Source organism: Mesocricetus auratus, unplaced genomic scaffold (genome assembly GCF_017639785.1).
Source record: "Mesocricetus auratus isolate SY011 unplaced genomic scaffold, BCM_Maur_2.0 Super-Scaffold_4256, whole genome shotgun sequence".
Taxonomy (NCBI): Eukaryota; Metazoa; Chordata; class Mammalia; order Rodentia; family Cricetidae; genus Mesocricetus; species Mesocricetus auratus.
In genome coordinates this window covers 45,139,077-45,154,260 of record NW_024429182.1, presented here as the reverse complement: position 1 = coordinate 45,154,260, position 15,184 = coordinate 45,139,077, and positions in this window count along the sequence as shown.

Here is a 15,184-nt window from a genome sequence, read left to right as displayed (position 1 = left end):
TGTCAATGTTAACTAAATAATGTGTGTATACCTAGATATAATATCATAAAAAGGCAAAGGCATCTGTAATTAACATGGATGAAAGATTTATGAACAATAGTTTTATAGAAAATTTCACATTAACAATAGGAATCAAAACTCTAGATTTAAATAGAATAGAAAGAAAATTGTTGAATAGAAAGAAAATTCCATTAGAATTCTATACCCAGATAAACTATCATTAAAAGTTATAATAGCTAAAGTATATGGGAATAGCCAATTTTTAAAATATTTATACATCATAGAACAAATTGCATTCCAGCACACAGAATCAAATCATTTATTTGCAGTTCTTTTACAGTAAAATACAGAATACATGTAGGATAATTTAATATGATTGATGTTTAGAGTATATAACATCTTATTTATTTTGCCACTATTATTGCTGATATAGAGATCTGCTTTATAATCTCATTTCCCCCACTTTTAATACAATTTCTTCAGATAATATTAAGAAATTATAATACATACAACATTTAAATAGGCATTTGTGAGTTTGCTTTCAAGGAACTAAGACAGCATATAATTCTATCAGTGGCAAATGGTATATTTCTATAATGCTACTCTTATCAAAAGCTGATATTAACTAGATCATTTTTATCAACGAAACTATCCTGAATTTAGATATATTTATATCTATTAAGATTTGATATTATTGAAAAATAATGAGCAATAACTTTAATTCACAATCCTCTGTGTCCTGATGAGTTTAAATACATTTTTTTATTTTCATAAGCACTTGAACATTTTTTAAAGAAATTGAAATGAACATCCTAATATTCTTGTTGTTATTCTCACTGACATTTCCACCAGTTGATTATTAATTTGGATGATTTTTAAGTATACTTCTGATGTTGTACTCTTTACTGAAATGCTTGGTATTGCAAATTTTAATTATGATTATTTTTCAGTTTGATTGCTCCAGAAGTTTCAATCCCTCAAATATGAAGCAGTAGCAATAGAATATGAACCATAATTTTGAAAAGACAGCAGCTTATTTGCGCCACCAGTCCAGGAGAATATAGATACATTGAAATGCAAAAAGTACAAAAAGGTTTATAAAATAATTGGCCTATATTAAAAATATTTAAGGCCTCCCAGAGTTGTACACTGTAACAGATTTAATTTTATAGCACGTGTTTGTGAACGTGACTTACAAGCACTTATATTTCTGTTTGCTTAACCAAAGACATGGAAATCAGTGTTTAGATTAGATACCATGCTCACATTTTACTTGTAATATCCTTCAAAGTAACCAAGGTATTGTATCAGCCTGAGTGTCCATTTATGAGTGGATAAATAAATAAAATGTGGAATATATAAAATATTACTACTCAATTTTGGACAATAAGGAAATCCTATAATTTGCAGCCATGTAGATGGAAGGTATCATGTAAAACAATGTACGCTAGAGGCAAAAGGGAAAAAATTCTATAGCTTCCCCTCCTTCCACACCCAGAACTTTCTGTTGCCCCTATAATATACACTCCTTTTCAACATTTCTAGTCCTTTAACATAATTCTTCTAGTGATTTATACCACACCTTGCATTCTCATTGAAAACATTGGTTTTAGTTTTATTGTTCCCAATCACTGCCAAAATCTGATATTGCCAGTTTTCCAAGTTTTGGCAAAGCTGGGAAAACTGTACAATGATACTTCACCAAATTACATGATTGTTTCTGAGTTTGGCCATCATTTTATATATTGGTGGTTATTCCTATAGCCTAGTGTTTGAATTATATATTGTTACTGTCCTAGTTAGGGTTTCTATTGGTGTGAAGAGACACCATGAACATGGAAACTCTTATAAGGAAATATTTAATTGGAGCTGGCTTACAGTTCAGAAGTTTAATCCATTATCATCGTGGCAGGAAGCCTGGTGACATTCAGGTACACATGGTGCTGGAGAAGTATCTGATAATTCTATATCCAGATCAGCAGGCAGCAGGAATAAAATGAGACACCAGGCCTTGCTGGAGCGTTTGAGACCTCAAAGGGCCTCCACACTTGCACCAATATATAAATACATCTACGTCAACAAGGCCACTCCTAGGAGTGCTTTTTCATAAGGGACTATGGGAGCCATTTTCATTCAAACCACCACACTTACCATTTTAGCCCTTTTGTTTTTTACTGGGGATTTTTTTCTTTTTCTGACATAATTGAAAACTTTTATAATAAAGTCTAGAAATTAATTTTCATAGCATCTTTGTAAAGCATTTCCCCCAAGGTTGTATCCTTTAAAATGCTGTCTCTTTAAAAGTAGAGTCTATTGGCAAATAGTAATTTTAAAAATTTAACATATATAGACTATTATTTTTCTGCTCCTTTGACTTGTATATTGATATCTGGTCATGTAATTTTGCTCCTACTGGATGGTATGATGTTCTTCCTGGGATAGTGAGATAGCTCAGAGGGTAAAGCACTTGTCACCAAGCCTGACAACCTGAGTTCAATTACTTTATGAGCTACAGTAATGAAAGACCAGCCTGGCAAGATATGTCCACTAGTGCAACAGTGGCACAAATGTCATGGGAATAATCAACTACTTTTTGATTGACTTTAGGAACTGAGCACAAGGTGAAACTCATTCTTGGCACCATCATCAGAGCCAAGTACCTGTGGCTGGAAAGATCACAGGCCCTAGGGGAGAAACTACTACTGTTATCCTACTAAATGAACATAGTAGTAGACCAACTCCTAATGGCTTATACCCATAAATTATCTTAATCTTCATCAAAAAACTTGTTTTTTTTTTCAACAGACAGTGATTAACACAGGGACCCACAGCTGGTCAAAGTGCAGAGATTGAGAGACTAGGAAATAATGCTCAGACCTAAATGGGATATTTATATCATTCTCCCTATTCCCCAGACTCAGGGATTATGTTAGAAAGGGAGCAGGTAAAGTGTCAGAGCCAGTAGTAGAGGATAACTACAAGGAGAGAGTGTTTTCTGGATATAGCAGGGTAGTTACACATAGGAATGCACAGCAGTTGTGACAGAATGTGCAAGACCTGCCCTAGCTTAAGCCAGACAAAATCCCAGCTTGGAGAGAGGAAAAGTAGGTTTAGAAGCTATTGGCAACTGATGGCTACTGGAGAGGGAAAGCCAGTTTAAGTGTGTGGCCTTGGAATATGGAACAGGCTCCAGTGGGTTTTCATATGCCCCAAAGCATACAGGCAGCACACAATAACTAAATGAATATTCAAGTAATGAGGACACAAAGTTGGGGCTTAGGGAAGGAAGTAATTCTGGGATGAGTTGGGGAAGGGCAAAAAATATGATCAAAATACATTGTATGAAATTTTCAAAGATTTAATAAAAATCTTGAAGTTACCCCATGAAGAGAATGGGTAGAGTAGGTGGTTTACTCTGGATGATGGAAGGGTACAATGCCTCCCAGGGAATTTCTTATACACCCACACCTTTAAAAAGAAAGAAAGAAAAGTCAAGCTGATGGAGGCATAATATCTATGAAACACGATTCAGTCCTCTTGGTATATATGCACTGTGAATTTTGGCAAATCACTACATTTATGTAAACACCATCCTAATCAACACATGGAACAATTCTTTACCACAAAGTGTCCCTGGTGCCACTTCGTGGTCAGACCTTCTTCCCACACCTAGCTTCTACTTTTCCTCATGTTGCTTTTCTATAGCTTTTCATTTCCAAAGCCACACGGACAGAGTCTCACAGTACCACAGTCTTTGGAGTCAGTCTTCTTCCACTTAGCATTTGGCTTTAACAAATGTGCTGTTGTTTTCATTAGAGATACAGCCCTTCTAACTACCAAGTGACATCTCAGTGCACAAAATGTAAAAAGATTTTCCAGTAATAAATAGGTATATTAATATTTTAAAAAGATTCTCATGTTAAAGCTTTTATACTCATATTTTGCTCTTCTCACCTTTGTTAAAGAATGAGATACAGATATGTTGAGATTTGGAGTCATTTCCATAGTACATTATTAGACACTACTTACCCCAAACCATGAAGAATATATATACACCAGCTGTTTTTCTTCTTCAAGAATGCCTTGCTATTCTTCTGCTTTTGTTTTTACATAGATAGCTGATTCAATGCTTGCTGGAATTTTTGTGTAAATTTCACTGAAGTCATTAATTATTTTGTGAAATGCTGGTATCACCACAATAGGGCATCTTACGATGTACAAACATTGCTTCTTTCATTAAAGTCCTGCTTAATGCATTGATTGTATGTTTTATAATTTTTTCTTAAACTTGTACACATATTTTATACAATTAACCTTCAGTATTTGATATCCAATGTCTCAAACCCTGACTTCTTAAAAATAATAGCATACATAGAGCCATTAGGATGATTCAGTGGGTAAAATCACTTGCTATACAAGCCTCATGACGTAAGTTTAACTCTTTGAACCCACAATTGAAAGACAAAAAATAATGCTTTAAATTGACTACCCCAATATGTGCTATACCTATGTGTATGTACATACCCCTGCCTCTTTGTCTGTCTGTCTCTCTCTCTCTCACACACATTGACACACACTACTACTACTACTAATAATAATAATAAAAAACTAAATTGTCCATTTATCTTGCTTGAAAATGTCTAGTTTTGATTCATAAAAATAATCCTTTTAAGCTTCTTATTAATTAATAAAATGTGTCTTCAAGTGTTTTATGTTTTCTACATAGTTTTGTCTAAATAACAAAAACAAAAAATTTTAAATAATTTGGTTTTTGTTCTTATATATTGTATTATGATCTCCCCTAAAATCACTATCATTATCAATTTTCAAGCAGATATAATAGTTGATCTGTCTTAAATATTATTACACTGTAGGATTAGAGTTATGAGAATTTACTTAATTATCTTCTTATTGAGATTTTAATGCTATTGGCTTGGAAGTGTACAATTAAGAATTTGGGAACTGCTGGTATAGAGATCATTGTCCAAATTTCTCAACAAATTCTTGGGGATAAACTTTAACAGTAAAATTCTCAACAGCAAAGAGTTCCCACTGAAGGCATCACATTGCCACATTCCTTCCCAGGAAGGTTAGTTCAGTTTGCTGCCAGCCGGAAATATATGAAAACATCTTTGCCACCACATCCTTCTCTGGATAGGGGACTATCCTTTATGTTCTTTTACTAATTTGATAGACAAAAGTAGTATTTCATTTTGATTTGCATTGATTTGATTGCTAGTGAGGTAGATCTTTTTTCATGTAACATTTGTGAAGCTTTTGGTGGTTTTTGTCATTCAACTGTAGCTGAAAGTGTATCTCATCTGAAAAAGCAAAAAAATCTATCTGTACTATGCTACATTTTAGTATCTTTTTTTCATGGCCCAATACTGAGTTTTTATTCGTGTATTATTAAATATGTCAGTTATTTCTTTGATCAATTTCTTTCTTTGCTTTTATGTGTGGTTAGAAAGGTTTCCATCTTCTCCCTTGGGTCTTTATAAAGTATAATGGAAGTTGGCTGCACCAAGCAGTCACCATTTGAGCTAGTACTAAGTCAAATAATAAACTTTTCCTTCTAAAATGAAAATTTCAGGTTGCGGATTAATGTCTATTTTATTTTATATTCATAAGACTTGGCATAGTTTGTGGTACATAATAGCTACTCAGGAAATATTTCTTGAATAAATTGAATGCTGTGTGTTTTGATTTGAAATTTTCTTACCATCGTAGTTTTACATAAATACAGAATGAATTATACCCCGATTTGATAATTTGACAAGTCTCAGATATTACAGAAAGATAATATTTCTGACCATTAGCTCCTTTTAGATGGCTGTAAATTTCCATATCCTCAGCCTATGCCTATTAGCCCTCAAGCACACCAGGTTGCCATTGTCATTGGGCATTAAGCAGAGCACGGGGATAGAATCTGAATCTTGGGATAGTAATTTCCCCTTTTGTGAAATGCTAATCTATATTAGATGAGGAAAGTTCATTTCTTTATTTGATTTGACTTCTGTTCTTTATGCTCAAGGCAAGGAATAGAACTACTTGACTGGATCAGTTACGTTGCACTGACATATCCGGGCCCTTCAGATCCTCACATCCGGCAGGCAAGTCTTTCATTTTCAAACAGCTCAACCACTACACCGCCTTACTTCAGCCTTCCCTTTCCCATGGAACTGAAGACCGCCTCTCTTGTGCTCTTGTGAACTTTACGCCACTATATTAACAGTCAACAAAAAGTGAACATTTGTGCGATGCTGATCACGGACTGCTCTTCAGAAGAGATATGTATACCCTCCCTTAGTCCTGTGGGATAAGACTTCTGTATGCTGTGAGCATATGTTGTTTGGTTAATAAAGAAACTGCTTTGGCCTATAGTAAGGCAGAATATATCTAGGTAAGAAAGCCAAACTGAATACAGGTAAAAAGAAGGGCAGCTATCAAGGGACAAGATGTTAGAGAACAGGTAAGCCATGGGCCACATGGCAGTATAGATTAATAGAAATAGGTTAATTGAAATGTAGAGCTAGTTAGTAACAAGCCCGAACTATTGGCTAAACATTCTGTAATTAATATTAAGCCTCTGAGTAATTGTTTAGAAGTGACTGTAGGACAAGGTGGGACAGAAAAGTATCCATTTACAGTCCTCCTACATTTACCATAGGAAGCAGAAAATGGTCTGTGGCTGTTGCTTAGAAGAAGATACTGACTGAACCTGGTGGCACTCCTGGACTCACACTGCTGACAAGCAGGATGAAAGGCCAGAGGTCTTTACTATCTCGTCATTGACTATTTTCAAAAAGTTTTACTTAAGGACAGGAATAAAGCCCATTGAACCTCATATTGCTTATACCTTTTGACTGGTTCCTGAAATTTAGTAGCCACCCAGCAACAACTTGGCAATTTGGTAACCTGGTAAACTGAATACTGGTGAGAGGTCTGCCTAGCAAAGATCTGCCTAGCAGGGCTGAGCCTCTCAGTATTTCAGCAATGAGTTGGCTGCTTTAATTCTGTACACACTAACCCACACTTAATCAAAGAGACCATTTCGCCTGATGTAATCAAGGATTAAGTTTAATTTCTTAAAGTTATTCTCCCGAAAAACAATGTTGAAGAAAGGAGACCAGTGTAATCATTCTAAGGCATTAACACACAGCAGCAGTTAATGTGCCTGGCAGGGCGTCTTCCAATGCAATTTATCTTACATTTCTCATTCTCCATTTCTACTGTGGTAGCCTGCACAGGAACTTCTGACAGGCAAACAGAATTTGTGTGCCATTTTCTCTCTGAAGAATAGATATAACCCCAAAGTGGTGACTCCTGCTCTTATTTCTCATTCAGGACCAAGATTAACACACATATATAATAAAACCATTGGGTTGTTTTAATGCTTTTCCTGGTATGCATTCAAGACCCTCTAAAGTTGTCATCTACCATAGTTCCATTCAGTTCTCTGTCCTTCAGGGTTATGTAAGACAACCAAATACAGTATGAGATACTTCCTTTCTATTCTATACATTAGTGTTGATGTCTATCAGGTTCTGACCTTTAATCTCAGGGCCAACATTCTCCAGGCTCCTGACCCTAAAGGGATAGCTGGTTTACATGGTGCATGCTTCATCCCTTCCGGTAAGTTGTGCAGTCTTCCTCTTTGGATCCTAGGGATCTGCACTCCAGCTTATAAAGGGGCAATGTCTCACATTCCACTGCATCAGTGACTGCCATGTGGCTGCAGCTGATTCAAGGATACAGTATCCTTGATTATCTAGGGTATCCCCAAAGACAAACATGGTGTGGGTAAATAGTAAATTGACATAAAGGAAGTCCCCATCCAGAAAAATGTACTTTAGCCTTATATATTTTTTATTTATTATCACATATTTTCTTCTTTTATTCATCATTCCTCTAGTGGAAATTGTCATATTTAAAGGCAGAAGCAACTCCAACGACTCCAACCACACAGATTCTATTAAATCCGGGGACTCTAGCTGAAAGAGTCACAGATTACATTTCTTTTTGTGTTCATGTGGCAAAAAAATAAGCATATTTATACTTCTTCTCTACAATAGGTAGAAGAAAATAATTATGTAGATAGAACTATTTCCTTTAAAACAAATATGGATCATCTTTTGTCAAGTTGGCTCATCAATTCAAGCTTATAAAGGGGAAATTTCTCACATTCTACTGCATCCGTGACTGCCATGTGGCTGCAGCTATTCTTATATGTGCTTCCTTGTAATGAAATTTTTAAAAAATGTTTAATAGTAGGTACAAGAAATAAATGATTCAATATTTTTGGGTCATTTATTGTTATTTTCAATGAAAGTTCTAGAGATACGGAGATATGTGACTCTTTTACCGGGTAACATCTATATGGAGATAGCAATACTTATAACAAGATTAATACTGCAGTTATCCTTGACACTATATACCTTACCCCCTCATGGAAATATAGCCAGAACCCTTCCTAAGGGATGAGCTAACTGTTCTCTGTTCTCTGCCTCTTTTATCCTAACATACTGAGATTAGGCTTCTCTGTGATGTTCTGACAATACTTTGCCTATCATCTGCTCTGGTGTCCCGTGTGTAAGGACAACATCCTACAGCTGTTCAAAATCACTGAGTGTGACTAGTCTAGAAATTCCAGCTGATAAAGAGACTGAAACACCATGAAACTTCAAGCCAGGATGCACCTTACTCAGATGCTACATCTACCCACTTATCATTTTTAAACATGGTCTGGTCATGCTACTCTTTGACTCAAAACTTTCCAGTGATAGCTAAAGATTTAACATTTCTATTTTAATACATCACAGAAGACTCTGTTATGTGAATCTGGCCTCTGCTCCTTGTAAGTTTTTTGCAAGCTCTGCTCTTTCCACAGACACTCTGTGCTTTAGATACACACAAGGGAATGCCCTTACTTGACTTGATAGTTTTGAACCTATGGTGTCTTGGCTGAAGGCATGCTATTCTATGCTGTGTATAGTAACACTGTGGTTGGTCACAGCATATCATCTTTCCTAGGTTCATTGTCCAGCTGGTTTCTAGTTAGGGTCAGCCAATAGGAGATACTAGAAGGAGAAAAAGAAGAGGGATCCAAAGGAAATGACTTCTTTTCCATTTCTAATTTCTGCTGACTTCACTCCAGGAGTAGAAGACAGAGGCTCCACTTGCAGCATCCATACAGCACTGCACCCTTTCATTGGCCTAACTGGTGGCAGCTTTGGGGAGAAATGCTTCCTCAGCATTAATTTTTGGTAAACCAATTGCTTTTACTTTTGTTTTAAAGGAAGGCACATTATAATTGGAGGCTTATTTTATATGGAGATCTAATTAGATACAGACATTTCAGAAATTCCAGTGGGTACAAGATGAGAAACATTTGCTTTGGTCTTATGTCAAAGAAGTCATGAATGAGGCAATACAAGTGCTAAAGACATTATAGTTACAAATAACTTGATGAATAGAAAATCGTCAATATTTATACTGTCCAAGGTGCTCCAAGCATCGAACTTCAGGTATCTTGACTTCTTTAGAAATCTGCTTTCTAGAGTTTTCTATTTTGCATTGGCTATGGTTTAGATATAAAATGTGCCCCCCCCCGAAGAGGCTTGTATTCCAATACAGTACTCAGAGTTAGGGATTTTGGGAAGTGGTTGGATCATAAGTGTGATGCCTCAGTCAATGACTTAAATCTATTGACAGATTCACTATTGAATGGACTGTATAGGGTAGGCCTTTTCAAGTAGCTGGCAAAAGACACCAGAACTAGGTCACTCTGACATTACAGACTACATTGGGATTGTGAAGTCAGAGGTCAGCAAGAGTGCTTCAGAGACTAAGTAAGTGAAACTCAGGGTTAACAGAGAAACACACCTTTCAAACAGAAAGAACTAGCTAGGCAGAGTTGGAGAAGTGTAGATAACCAGGGGCAAGGGAACATCTTGATGAGATTAGTCCAAGAAGGGTTTGGTAGGCTGGCAGACTCAGGAGGGGGAAAGGAAGCATGAGAGAGTACCTCTGACTTGTCTGGTCCTGGAAGACTTCCTTGTAGCTCACTCAGGGTGCTGGAGGAGAATATGACATTAATTAAATGTAATGCTTAGCTTTTAAGAAGAGGGATGAATCCTAAAGAAACAGAATAAGACTGTTCTAACACCCAAAAGAGATAAAAGGCTTTGGGATGTAATGGAGATTTCATTAATAGAACTGTAAAGCCAATCAGCAATGGGGGTTTGAAGGAACAAAATTGGATTCTAGTTACTGGGTAAAGTAAGACTATCTCTGTACCCCCAGGACTGGAGGGCCTGGACAGTCCAGTTACATGCACCCTTATCAGAAGGTTAGAGCAAAGATAGACTAACCTCTCTGATCCCAATTATGCTGGAGCAGTATGCATTGGGAGCTCTGGATATTGTCGACCAGAAAACTCCAAACACAGAGAATTTGACAAGAGTTCCACCTCTTCCTTCTGGCATTTAATCACCCTATAGTGGTGTTCTTTCTTTTTCCAGACCACTAACCTTGATATTGCATTTTGATGGCAACTTTCAATAGTTCTGCTATCTGCTCATATATATGTATTACTTTATGATAATATTAAATGGAGAGATATTTAATAGTATTAGAAGATGTCAGATTTTCTGCAACTTATTGCTAATCTTTTGCAAGATGGAGCTGATTATAAACACACACAACCAACATGAAATTCTACCTTTTTCTTTCTATACAAATCTCCTGTTTTCTCTACTACCTAATTTCCTCAGGTCTGAAAAATAAATGACAATTGTACTGGGAATTCAAAAGTTGTTAAGAGAGTTAAGGAAGGAAGGTAAGGTAAAAAAAAAATGTAAAATTTCATTCAAAGATAACACCAAGGGATGACCACACAGAAGCAGACGTTTTATACCACTATGGTAGGTATAGGCCCAGTGATAGGCATTAAGTCTGAAGACGTTCATTTACCTGTAATGTTTTAGAGTATAAATCACAGTCAGTTTCACCAAAACTGCTTTGAGGGGACAGAAAATCTGTCCAAGCTTTGAACTAATGTGTCAACATTGGAAGCACAAGGCCAAGAGCACAGGATTCAGACTCTGCCTTTCCTACCAGAACAATTTTATTACTGTTAGTGATTGGAGAGAAGCTCTGGGAGACTGCTTTAATAGAGACATGGATTAGGTTAAGCTTAAAGGTAACTGGTGTTGTCTAGCTCTGCTCTACATCACCATTTCAATGCTGGGTATTGTCTAAGGCCATGAACTAAATCAGGGGAGGATCAAATGCACAGATATGTCTCCTACCTAGTGAGTGCTCTTCACTGCTTTCCAAAGGTTCAGACTTGGAACCCTTGGCTGTTGTCTTTGGGCAGCAGACTAGGCTCCAGGCTGTTCCCTATGCATCTGGGTTAAAAGCAGGACATTTAAAGAGAAGGCAGATGACCCTTTACAGTGGGGTATGGATACAGAAGAACTGCAAGCAGCAGCATTGAACACTAGATGGGTAAGAACACATAGTGCAAATGGGTTGCTGTCAATTTCATACGTACAATAGACTTCAGGAGATAGCATTCTAGAGGCTGCCACCCATAACCAAGACAAATGAGGTTTGCCAAACTTAATTGAATGAAACACAAATTATTTGATTCATTCTCATTAGTTCCTGAATATTTCCTTAGGGCCTTGGATCAACAGATAAATTGAGAGATAACATAACACAGGCCCCTAATCGTGGAGGCAGAGGCAGGAGGATTATGAGTTTGAGGCCAGTCCGAGCTATCCATGTTTAAAAAGAGAGGAAATAAGAGAGTGGAGGCAGAGTGTGGAGAGACAGTTTGGGGTTGTGAAATACAAAGGAGAAAGTGCTGTTCTCAAATTCCACAGGAAAATTCCCTGGTGGCTTTGGTAGGATCTGTAACCTTCATTCTTCTGCATGAACATGCCCAGAAACATTGGCAGACTCTTAACATACCCATCCTTCCCTCTTGTGCACTTATGATTTTTCAGGAAGGCAAGTTCAACACTGTTTAATACCAAGTCTAGTACATTCAATGGCTTCATCTCCATGCCCCCATGTTCATTTTTTTTTAACGGAACCTCCAGCTGCTGTCCCAGATCGCTTTCCTGGGCTCACCTTGTACATCAAAGACGTACTGGCTCTGACTCCTTGTTCCAGCTGAGCTCCATTTTCAGAGTTTGGAAAACATCCCACTTTCACTCTCAGCTACCACACTTTGATTCTGTGGCCGGGAAATGTCTCTCAACTTCATCGTTTGCTACTGGTCATTCTCAGTCAACTTTTAGCTTTTCAGAGAAGATTCCACTGCCTTTACTGTGAGCTGTCTTCAAGCCCGCTTCATTGTTCTTTGTATCTCGGAGCAATGTGCTGTCAGGGTTAAGTTGTATGACTGGGAAGTGTTTCACCACCTCCTTCTAAGAGGCTTTATTCTAAACTTTGTCTTCAGGGTTTGTGTCATCAAAGATGGCTGAAGCTAAGTTGGCTTCAGGGTTTGAAAGAATTAAGAAGAGTCATTGGAGCCTGTTGAGGTTTTCTGCATTTGCTGAGTAATCACTGTGCACCAGGGTTGGTGTAAGGGCCCTGCTGTGTTGACTTAGCTCTAACAGTGACACTCCCATGGTGATATCATTTATCTCCACTTTGTAAAAGTGAAACGATATTGTCCACAAAGTTTTGTAAATAACGACTAGTATAGCTGGGGCACATTCTTGAGAGACTCGGGATCAACAGAACCAGCAAAGGAGACAGGCAGAGGGACTCCATCTTTGAACACTGTACAGCACAGTGGTAAGTTCAGTGGCTGTTTGAAAAGAATTTCTAGTTTTGGGTCATGAGTTCATTTATAATATTGATCATGTTTTGGGAGGTAGAGTTAGGGCAGCATGTTTTCATGTGGTGGTATGGAGACAGTTTAAGAGTAAGGTCACAGCTATCTGGGGAAAGCTCCCCAGACAGGGCAGCAGTTCTGTAGTAAAAAGCATGCTTGGTGACCCCAAGAACTCTTGGAAACTGTTTATATCTAGAGCAGTGGTTCTCAACCTCCTAATACCCCCACCCTTTAGTATAGTCCCTCATGCTATGGTAAGCCCCGACCATAAAGTTAGTTTTGTTGCTACTTCATAGCTGTAATTTTGCTAGTGTTATGAATCGTAATGTAAATAGCTTTGGATAGAGGTTTGCCAGAGGGGTCACAACCCACAGGCTGAGAAACACTAGTCTAGAACATGGTAGAGAGGGAAAGAACACTAGAGACAGAGTCATCCAGGAAGTGACATTTGCAATTCGTGTTCAGTCTCATATCCAGTGAAAATGTGATGGGAAACAGAAATTACACAACCTGAAATTACACTAAAAATACAAATAATTCATCAGAAGAAAGTGCTCAGAGTCAGGCAAGGAATAAAAGCATAGTTGCCTGGAAAATTCTTACCATCTCTGGAGTTTCAAATACAGAAGACGAGATTCAGTGGATTCTTAAATGGCAGAATGACCCCAGTGGAAGTTTAACATGAACTGATTTTATTACTTTATTTCCACCTCCCATGAGACCATGAAGGCCTTATCAAGCGGGATGATATTTATGAACATGTTTTAAAAACTTCAGAACACAGCCTCATCAGTTACAATTCTGTATAAAATAAAATATGCAACTGTTTATTCTTGGTATAAATGTTGCAGGAGGCTTGAAGTGCTGGTGTTTCACCCCGGAAGCCTAATTGTACTGGTCTCTGCCATCACATTCCAATGTGCCTCAGGATGTGATAACTACAAGTAGGTGACAGGTATTCTGGAAAAACTGCTCATTCTTAGCTCCCCACTTGCTCCCATTTGGACGTAGAGTGTATTATGGAATTACTGTAGGCCAACAAGCCTCTATCTGCAAATGAGGGCTCAAATTTGCCAGCTGTCTCCTAACCTCCCTGTGTGGAACTGGGGTTTAATAAGATAATGAACATTATTCTCTCCATATGCACTCCTCACCCTTGGTCCCTGTGATCTTCAAACGGCTCTCAATAGGCATAAATACAGTCAGGAGGGAAGCCTTGCGAGGCTCTGCCAGCAACTATTCATCATCCATTAATATTTATAACCATTCATTAATGTTTTCTATTAGCAGTTGTATAGCTAACCAAGAATATTATGCCACCAGGCAGGGGCAGTGACAGGTGGATAATGGGATGTGGTGGCTTGCCTTCAGTGCTCACGACATCATCTCTGCTTGTTTGTGCAAAGCTGCTCATCTTTGTGCTACTTCTTTCTCTGTTATCAAATCTAATCTCTGAATCTGCATAAAGGCATTGGGAAAACATCAGTATTTTCAGGGTACGTGTGAGGAATTGTATTTTTTAGAGGGGATTACAAGAATAGGGAGATCTGAAAAGTGATGAAATATAGCTGCCCTTCATGACAGTGGGGAGGATGGTAGTAATGTAACAACAGCTCTCTCTCCCCAAGTGCAGAGGATGGCAAATACTGCGACAGAGGAAGACTTCAGAAGTTTGTGCTTTCCTCTGCTGGACAAAAGCCCTAAGTGCTTGACAGTGGATCGTGATTACTCCAAATAACACAAAATTCAAATCAGCAGAGAAGGGACTTTCCCAGAAGTGAGATCATGCTTAGATTGGCTGCTCGTGCCTTACAGTCTGGCTCAGAACAACTTTTGTGACTTCAGCCAAGTCACCAAACCTGTGTGTGCCACAGTCTCCTTTTGCATATAATGGAGGGGACAATGATTCCTATCATGAGGCTCTACAAGGATTTTAAAGAACAGTATAAGCCAAGTACTAAAATGTGTCCCTGGTGCACGAACAGGGATAATGACAGTAACTATGGTTACAATAAATGATGATGCATTATTAATCGAAAAATCTGCCATTGAGACAATATGCACAATGGCAGGTCAGATGATGAAGTCAGTTTCATCTCACAGAAAAACAGGGATGTCGAAGCTGGATGTGACCCATGTATGACCTTTAGAATGGCCAAGTGTATTTGATGGAGCCCTGGGGAATGATGACCAAAGCTAGCCAAGCAGAGCAGCATGGGTAAGCTTGAATATGTGTGCAAAGCATCACCCATAGATGTCAGACCAAAGAGATTTGAGTTTTCAGTGTTAGATTTTAGTAACTTAGGAAGATGGATCTGAAGGATAAGTAGA